The 10,138-nt window shown below is 46.2% G+C and overlaps 1 non-coding gene across 1 annotated transcript; it reads left to right on the plus strand.

The window, feature by feature from the left end:
* Positions 1-8,725: 8,725 nt before the first annotated feature.
* Positions 8,726-8,858, plus strand: LOC119945597. The gene has a single exon (XR_005456260.1). It is a non-coding gene; the product is annotated as a small nucleolar RNA SNORA7 (small nucleolar RNA).
* The last annotated feature ends 1,280 nt before the right edge of the window (positions 8,859-10,138 follow it).

Below are 10,138 nucleotides of genomic sequence, written 5' to 3' on the forward strand. Positions count from 1 at the left end.
TGTTAGTATGCTTGGTTTTGTTCTCTGTCTCCCCCTTTTAGACTGTGAGCCCACTGTTGGGTAGGGACTGTATCTATATGTTGCCAACTTGTACTTCCCAAACGCTTAGTACAGTGCTCTGCACACAGTAAGTGCTCAATAAATACGATTGATTGATTGATTAAGTGACTTGCTCAAGGTCACACAGCCAACATGTGGGGGAGTCGGGATTAGAACCTATTTAGAGTACTCCAAGAGAGTGGTGTAGATGCTTAATAAAAGGGGACCCAGAACTAAGACTTGAGACACCCCCCACAGTTGGAAGGTGGGAGACACCTTCACCAAGCCCCCTAACCCCTGAGCCCTGCCCACAGCTCCCTAGCCCCCAGCCCCCCTAGTTTACCAGCTTGGCATCTAGAGAGCCAATCATGCACCCAATTAGGTGTGCACTCATTTGGAAATTTCCAAAATTCTGAAGTCCCTAGTCAAAAAAATCAACCCTCATATGGATTGTTGGAAGCTGAAAGTCATTATGCAAAGAACTTTTCATTAGCTAAGTTTGGTTCAATACAAAAAACTTCGATTTTCCTTTCTCGAGCTTTTGCCAATTAAAGCTCTTCAATAGTAGAGAGAGCGTTGTGATGGAATAGTAAAAAGTAGCTTGGTTTGGCTGGGACAATACATGATCTCTCCTCCTCTCCTCTTCCGCTCTCTGAATTCTGTCCTTTTTTTTGTCCTCCTCCTCACCTTCCTCCTCCCTCCTCTCCTCCTTCTCATTATCAGCATTTATTGAGTGCTGACTGTGGGCAGGGCACTGGTCTGTGTGCAGGCCATTCTACTGAGCACCTACTGTATACAAAACACTGTTTTTAACACCTACTGAGTGTAGGGCACTGAACTGAGCTATTTTGTGTACGTTACTCTTTTCTAGGGTCTTGGGAGGTCACCTCAACAGTAAAAGGCACTGTCCCTGACCCCAGTGACATAGAGAAGCAGCATGGCTTAGTGGATAGAGCATGGGCTCTATCAGAAGGACCTGGGTTATAATCCTGGCCCCACTACAAGTTTGCTGTGTGACCTTGGGCAAGTCAACTATATGTTGCCAACTTGTACTTCCCAAGTGCTTAATACAGCACTCTGCACACAGTAAGCTCTCAATAAATATGATTGAATGAATGAATGAATGAATGAAAGTCACTTCATTCTCTGTGCCTCAATTACCTCATCTGTAAAATGGGGATTGAGACTGTGATTCTGATGTGGGACAGGGGCTGTGTCCAGACTGATTTGCTTGTATCAATCCTGGTGACTAGTACAGTGCCTGGCACACAATAGGTGCTTAATAAATACAGCTATTATTATTATTATTATTACTTAACTTCTCTGTGGCTCAGTTCCCTCATCTGTAAAATGGAGATTAAGATTGTGAGCCCTATGTAGGACAGGGAATGTCTTCGGGGTGATGAGTAGAGTCAGGGAGGCATAAGGATCTCAGTGAACCCAGGGACTCCAGGGAGGCCAGGGTGACGAGGAGAGAATGGGGAGCCAGCAAGCCCTGGACCCAGGGAGGTAAGGGAGCCCAATGAGCTCAGAAGGTCAGGGAAACTAGCAGAGCAAGGGGTCTCAGGAAGGTCATGGGAGCAAGGGGAGACATGAGGTCCAAGGAGAGTAGGGAGCATAGGGAGCCCAGGATGCCTGGGGGACAGGAAATATCAAGGTGCCAGAGAGGTCGGGGGGGGGCAGGGGACCCAGGGAGCCTGGGGAGTCTAAGAGATTCAGGAGTCCAAGAACTCCAGGGGGGTAGGAGTACCCAGAGGAGCAGCAGTAGATAGGAAGGCCTGGGGACTCAAGGATGTCAGGAAGTCCATGAGGCCAGGAGGGCCAGGGAGTGCAAGGAATCCAGGGAGGACTGGAGGGTAAATAGGGCCAGTGGGGCCCGGGGGCCCAAGGGAGCTCAGGGAACCAGGAACCCACAAAATTCAAGGAGGCCAGAGGGCCCAGAGGGTCAGGGGGTTGGTCAGGGGGCCACAAAGTCCAGGGAGCCCAAGAAGTCCAGGAATCTCAGGAAGCCCAAGGAGGCCAGGGAGACCAGGGAGCCCAAAGATGCTAAGAGGTCCAGGGAAACCAGGGGAGTCAAGGGAGCCAGGGTCAACAAAGAGGCTAAGGAGGATAGGAAATCCAGGGAAGCCAGGGATGGCAGGGAACTAGGAGGTCACGGAGGGCATGGAGAAGGGGGGCAGGGAGGCCAATCAATCAATTAATCAATTTACTGTATGCAGAGAACTATATTGATTGGGAGAGTAAAATATAACAGAACAAGCTTAGTCTAGAGGGGGAGACAGGCATTAGTATGTGCATAAGTGCTGTGGAGCTGAGGGAGGGGTAAATAAAGGGTGTAAATCCAAGTTCAAGGACTACACAGAAGGGAATGGGAGAAGAAGAAATGAGAGTTTAGTCGGGGAAGGCCTCTTGGAGGAGACCTAATTTTAATAAGACTTTGAAGGTGGAGAGAGTGATTGTCTGTTGGATATGAAGAGGGAGGGTATTTCAGTCCTGAGGCAGAACATGGGTGAGAGGTCAGCAGTGAGATAGATGAGACTGAGATACACTGAGTAGGTTGGCGTTAGAGGAGCCCCTGATGCCCCTCTGGCTTAGGATCAGTGGTCACTGGCCTGAGGCAAGGACAGGGGACTAAAGTGTTTAACCAGTAATAACTCAAAGCCTTCAGAGAAAAATGCCCTTAGAGAAATCATCACCAGATGAGAAATTTGACTTTCACCAATAAATCCTTGGTTGGGGGATTGTTTGATGTTGATGCATTGAAATCTCTGGGAATATCATCCATGGACAATTTCCCTATAGTGTCTCTAACATAGGTAATGATAACAATAATAGTAACAATATGTTATGCATTTATTACGTGCCAAGTAAAGTACTAAGTGCTGGGTTAGATACAGGAAAATCAGGTTTTACATGGTACTCACACTCTAAGTAGCAAAGAGAATAGGTTTTGAACCCCCATTTTGTAGAGGGAACTGAGGCATAGACAAGTTAAGTGATTTGCCCAAAGTCACACAGCAGACATGTGGCGGGGCCAGAATTAGAATCCAGGTTCTCTGACTCAGTCCCATGCTCTTTCCACTAAGCTATGTTGCTTCCAATCTGTACGTCCTCTGGCAGGGCAACCCCCAACCCCATCCCAATATTGAAGCAGTGTTGCCTAATGGTTAGTGCATTCATGCATTCATTCATTCATTCATTCATATTTATTGAGCTCTTACCACCATTATTACCATTATTATTATTATAAATGCTTAACAGATCCCATTAAAAAAACTAAAGAAAAAGAAACTGTAAATTCAATCTTTAAACATTAGAATAAGACAAACAGTTACAACGCAGCATGATCAAAACCAATTTAATTTTGAAATCCTTATTGAGTGTTCAGTGCGTGCAGTGCAGACAGTGAGTACAGTTTGTCACACAGGCACCAGAATGTAGTGTGCCATGTGTGCAAGTGCGGGGTGTAGCATCTGTGCCACACGTACATTCTATTCAATTCAATTTGATTGTATTTATTGAGCACATAAGTACTTTGAAAAGTAGAATACAATAACAAACAGTGATATTCCCTTCCCACAGCGAGTTGTGACTGTGGTCTGCAGGCCGGGGGTGTGTGTGTGGGGGGGGGACAGACATCAGTACAAATAAATAAAATTACAGATACATACATAAGGGCTGTGGGGTTGGGGAGTTGGGGGGAGAGCAAAGGAAACAAGTCAGGGTAAGGCAGAAGGGAGTGGGAAATGAGGAAAAATGGGGCTTAATCTGGGAAGGCTGGAGATTAGCCTTCAATAAGTCTTTGAAGTGGGGAGAGTAACTGTCGGATTTGGGGAGGGAGGGCGCTCCAGGCCAGAGGCAAGATGTGGGCCAGAGGTCAGCAGCGAGAGAGGTGAAATCAAGGCACAGTGAGAAGGTTAGCATTAGAGGAGTGAAGTATGTGGGCTGGGTTGCAGAAGGAGAGAAGTGAGGTGAAGTAGGAGGGGGCAAGAGTGTTTTAAAGCCAATGGTGAGGAGTGAGGAGTCTTGTTTGATATGGAGGTGGATAAGCAACCACTGGAGATTGTAAACGTTGGGGGGTGACATGTCCTGAACGTTTTTGTAGAAAGATGATGCCGGCAGAGAAGTGAAGTATGGACTGGAGTGGGGAGAGACAGGAGTTTGGGAGATCAGCAAGGAGGCTGATCAAATAATCTAGGCAGGATAGGATGAGTGATTGGATTACTGTGGTAGCAGTTTGGATGGAGAGGGAAGGGTGGATTTTAGCGATATTGTGAAGGTGGGACAGACACAATTTGTTCAAGATGTGCTATATGTGCTACCTGTGTGTACCCGTGGCTCAGTGGAAAGAGCCTGGGCTTGGGAGTCAGAGGTCATGGGTTCTAGTTCCGGCTCCACCACTTGTCTGCTGTGTGACTTTGGGCAAGTCACTTAACTTCTCTGTGCCTCAGTTTCCTCATCTGTAAATTGGGGATGAAGACTGGGAGCCCCACGTGAGACAACCTGATTGCTTTGTATTTACCCCAGTGCTTAGAACAGTGCTTGGCACGTAGTAAACACTTAACAAATACCAACATTATTCTTATTATTACCATACTTGTGCCAGGTGCATAAGAGCAGTGTAAATGGTGCATGTCCCATAAGTGCAGCATGTATCAAGCATGTCACTTGAGTACCATGCATGCACCATGTGTGCAAGTGCTGAGCACACTGTGTGTGCCACCTGTGGCACTGTAGCATGGACCACATGCTCCTTGTGTATTGGTGTGCGGGGGCTATGTGTATGCTATGTGTGACCCATATGCAGCATTCACCATGTGTGAGTACAGCATGAATGTAGCTTCAACCATGTGTGCAGCTTGTCCAGGGGGCCAGGATAAGCCCCAAGAGCTCATTTGAGCCTTTCCCCTTCTAGTGGCTGCTGGAAACAGTGTCCCACTGCCCAGGCTAAGGTTTTCACCATCTGTGTGTGGCCCGAAGGCTAATATGCCACCACATTCTAACTATCTCCCAAAGGCCGTGCTGGTCTTCCTCACTCATTGTTCTTTTCCCTTATCTATCATACTATCAGTGTGCTGCTAGGTGAGAGAATTCAGTGACAGGGTTGAACTCTGAGTTGCCAGTGTGGATTTTCTCTGTGGGTATGGTTTGCTGGTACAGGCTGATACATTACCTCAGTTTTTTTTCTGACTGATCATTGGGCCTTAGTACCTGGCTGACTTGGCAAAGCCGTTCGGAATCATTTGCATGTCTTCTTGGGTGTGTGCCTGTAGAGCACAGTGATCACTGCCTGTCTACCCAGTGGCTGGATTTCTGCCATGAGTATTTAGCTGCACAAGAGCAGGAGAGGGGAAAGCAGACTTTGTGGGTGATCTAGGGCCATGGGTTAGGGGAGTAAGAGTGACAGAGGGGCAGTGTATGAAGGAGTTGAGCTTAGAGGAGAAGACAGATTTTTCCAGGCCAGTAGGGGTGTGATAGCCTGGGCAGGATAGCCAGGGTCTAATGTCTGGAGATCAGGGTAGGGGGATGAGGATAGTATTGGCGGTTGGAAGGAGACAGGTTGGGAGGCTGTCGATGACTGGAGTCAGTGAAGCATCGTCTGAAGATTATGCTTGTCTAGTATGTGTACAGGCTGGTGTTTGGCTGAAGTAGGTTGATGGTGGGATGAAGCAAGAGGCCGGCTGAGTGCACAGCATAAGGGAGCAAGTAGTGTGAGGGACTGGATAGTTGAGAGAGGAATCATCATTGTGGAGGATCAGAGGAGAGGGAAATGAGAGTAGGAAGGAAAGAACAGTATCAAAATCAGGAATGTAACAGTCTCCTCATTGCTCTCCCTGCCTCTCACCTCTCTGATCCTGGCTCTGCCACTTTTCTGCTCTGTGATCTTGGGCAAGCCACTTAATATCTCTGGGCCTCAGTTCCCCCATCTGCAAAATGGGGATTCAATACCTGCTCTTCCTCCTATTGAAACTGTGAACCCCATGTGGGAGTTAATTATCTTGTATCTACCCCAGAGTTTAGTACAGTGCTTGGCATGTAGTAGCACTTAATAAATGCCACTGTTATTATTATTATTTTTTTAAATTAACCATACAGTCAGGCCCCACCAGCTGGGAAACGCCTCATCTGCTTCGCCCCATCCAGGGGGTCCTGGACCTGCCTGGCTGGATGGGAGTGGTGGCAGAAGCGCTGCCTTCACCAACTTTTGAACGTTGGGACTGGGACTGCTTTGTGGACTCTGTTGGGCTCTGGACAGCCCTGCCTGAGCAGTATAGAAGCAGACGGTGACTTCTGCAACCACAGGGTTGGGGAGCTCTTATCACATTTCTTGCTGATTTTAGGTTAACTTTTTGTTCTGTCTTTAACTTTTCAATCTTTCCTTGTGTGCCTGTCACCAACCATCCTGCCCTCCTTTTTAGATTGTGAGCCCCTTGCAGGCCATGGATCATTTCTTATTTATTTTTTATTTTATCCTTCCTGAGAGCTCCATACAATAGTAGGTGCTCAAAAAATACAGTTGATGGATGGATGGATGGATGAATGAAGGAGTGAATGAATGGATGGATGAGTGAATGAATGAGTGAATAAGTTAGTGAAGGATGGTGTGGATGTACCTTGTTGCTGACTCATTCTTGAGTCTTCCACTTTAATAATAATAATTAATAATTGTGGTATTTGTTAAGTAATTATTATGTGCCAGGCATTGTACTAAGCACTGGGGTGGATACAAGCAAATCAGAGTGGACACAGTCCCTAATCCCATGCGGGGATCATGGTCTAAATCCTTTTTTTTAAAGATGAGGTAACTGAGGCCCAGAGAAGTGAAATGATTTTCCCAAGGTCCCAAAGTAGACAAGGGGCAGAGTTAGGATTAGAACCCATGACCATCTGAATCTCAGGCCCAAGCTCTATCCACTATGCCATGCTGCTTCTTCATTATGCTGCTTCTTTCCCCTGCTCATGCTGTTCCTCTATCTCGGAACTTCTTCCCCTCTCAAAGCCAAAGCCAGGCCACAGCTCTCTCAATCCTCAAAGGCTTCTTAAAATCCCAGCTCACACAGGAAGTCTTTCCTGAGTAATTCACAGCACCCCAGTTAGTATCCACTCAACAGCCACTTTAACCCATAGGTAGTTCATTTTATTTCTATCCCCAAAGCGCGCGCACGCGCGCGCACACACACACACACACACACACTTTTTATTTTGCTCCTCATTTATACATTCAATTACTTATTCTGCTATTTCTTCCTATCAAATTTGAACTATTTACTGATCTAGCCTCCTGTGCACACTATTTGTAAATACATTTTCATTTATCAGCTTCCTCCTTTAGGCTGTGAGCTTTCTGAAGACAGGAAATATGGATCTTGCTTCTGTAATACTCTCCTGAACACTTAGCACAGTACCTCAGGCTCGTTAGGCATTCAATAAATACCACTGAGTGATCCATTGATTAAGAGGTGGGGCAAAGAGGTAGTAAATAAGAGAAACTAGAAGCAGCATGGCCTAAAGGAAAGATCTCAGTAACAGGAGTCAGGAGACCTGGGATCTAATCCACTTTCCTGCTGTGTGATCATGGTTTCCTCAGATCAATCCCTGTTCTCCCTCCCTTTTAGAATGGCAGCCCCATTTGGGACAGGGACTGTGTCTGATCTGCTTCTATTGCATCTACTCTAGTGCTTGGCATATTGTAAGTGCTGAACAAATGCCATTACTATCATTATTGTAACTAGCTGTGGTGGGTGGACAGTGTGATTTGAAGGAAGAATAGGTGAGAGATGGCGAGGGTGCGATAGTGTGAAAGCTATGCTACTCCCCAGACAATGGCAGTGTTTTGTGGATTCTACATATTAACAACAATTCTGGGTCACTTCAGCGCTTACTCAGGGAACGAGAAAACAGGTCATCAGAAAAGGTGATACTGAAGTAGGTGTAGGGTGAAGCTGGGTCTCTGTTCATCTGGGAAAAATAGAATCAGAAATTAGAGGAAAGAAAAATATAGATCAAGGGGAAAAAAGACGTGAAGTCTTTTGGAATATAAAATCAGAGGAATCAGAGGAGAGAAAAATGTAGATCAAGGGGAAAAAAGGCGTGAAGTCTTTTGGAATATTAAACACACGATGCCTTCATATTCCATTTCCTTTCATTGGAGCCAAAGAAAGGAAACCGGAATCTCATCTTCTTTCAGTGAACAGCCATTAGTGATGGTCCCCAGGGATGCTTTTAATGTGTCTTTTTCCTCAATTTTCTTGTTCCATCCAGTGATATCTCATTTCAAATGCTATTTAAAGTCTCACATGAAGCACACGTCTCTTCATTCACAGTTTAGGATCAATCAGAAGCTTTCAGGCTCCCTACAAGAAATGCCCGTGGGCCAAGAGTGGACAAGTGATACTAGGGACTTTCTCTTGCTCATCCCTTGAATGCCACAAAATATCCTTCCATGAGTGTCAGGGTTTCCTCTCACAATCCATAGTAAATACCTGGCCCTTTTAACTCCACGTGCAACCCTCTGAGTTCCAGGTAGAACAATCCACTTCTCCTTCAGCAATCTAACTCACCAAAACCAAAATTCACCGAAAGCTAAATTTTTTAAACTCCAAATCAGTGTCCCTTTGTCCCTCTGGCTTGACCTACCCAGACAATAGAGTGCCAGGTGCATTTGAGGTACATTCTCTTCTGCCATCCCCTCTCAGTATTGTACCTGGAGAGTTTCCCGTACTCTACCAGTCTCAGCTACGGGAGGGAGAGTCAAGCAGAGGCATATCCATTCCATTCCTAGCTTGTAACTAGCAAATGGAAGGTAATTTGCTACACATCAAAACTCAGATGTCCTAGGTGGTATGGGAGAGAGTTGAGAGCAGAGACTCAAGCTGACAGCACGAAAGAAGGCAGTAGTAAACCACTTCCATAATTTTACAAAAAAACCTCCATGGATATACAACCTGAATGATTGCAGATGGTGGTGGGGTGTTCTGGGAGTGATGTGTCCCTGGAGTTGCTATGGGTTGGAAAAGACTCAACAGTATAAGACAAGACTGTTCAGCCAGAATTATATAATGTAGCTGAGTGTGACACCATTAGGTGCCATTTAATACTTTTTATTGATGCTGCTCATTGCTATTCAATCAATCAGTGATATTTACTGAGTACTTTCTATGTGCAGAGCACTGTACTAAGCACTTGGTAGAGTACAATACAACAGAATTAGCAGAACCATTCCCTGCCCATAACCAGTTAGCAGCCTAGAGGGTGGAGGCAGCCATTAATATAATTAATTTATAATATATAATTAAAAGATATGTACATAGTGCTGTGGGATAGGGGATGGGGCAAATATCAAATACCCAAAGGTCATAGATCCAAGTATATAGATGATGCAGAAGGGAGAGGGAGCTGGGAAAAGAGGGTTTAATTAAAGAAAGACCTCTTGAAAGAGATGAGACCTTAATAATACTTTGAAGATGGAGAGAGCTGTGTCGGGCATATATGGAAGAGGTGGGAGTTCTAGGTCAGGGAGAGGATGTGGGAAAGGGGTCGACGGTAAGTTAAACAAGATCAGGGTACAGTGAGTAAGCTGGTGATAGAAGATCGGAGTATGTGGGCTGGGCTGTAGCAGATCAGTGAGGTGAGGTAAGAGGGGGTGAGCTGATTGAGGTCTTTAAAGCTGGTGATAAGTAGTTTCTGTTTGATGTGGAGGTGGATGGGCAGCCACTGGAGGTTTCAAGGAGTGGGGAGTCATGGACTGAATGTTTTTGTTGAAACATGTCTGAAAGGTGCAGCCAGTGCTGGCTGATGGTTGCCCACATCCACCAGTTCCTGTCCCTCACTTTACACAGATCTTGAGCCTCTGCCCCCCTTCCCCAAATGTCCCCCATGGCTTCTGCTGCGTCAGAGTAGGTCACCCCAACATGGAAAAGCATCAGGTTGGGCTCCACTGGATACAGCCCCAACCACGATACCCAGCAGTGAGCTCAAGACGTTTCAAAAGCTGGATCACAGTAGCTGTGAGGAGTCCCATTTCTGGGACCATCCCTGGGGCCGGGGGAGCCTCACGTGAAGGCTGTCCTCAACTCAGCTCTGCTTCGTGGCCACAGCA

Source organism: Tachyglossus aculeatus, chromosome 25 (assembly GCF_015852505.1).
Source record: "Tachyglossus aculeatus isolate mTacAcu1 chromosome 25, mTacAcu1.pri, whole genome shotgun sequence".
Classification (NCBI taxonomy): Eukaryota; Metazoa; Chordata; class Mammalia; order Monotremata; family Tachyglossidae; genus Tachyglossus; species Tachyglossus aculeatus.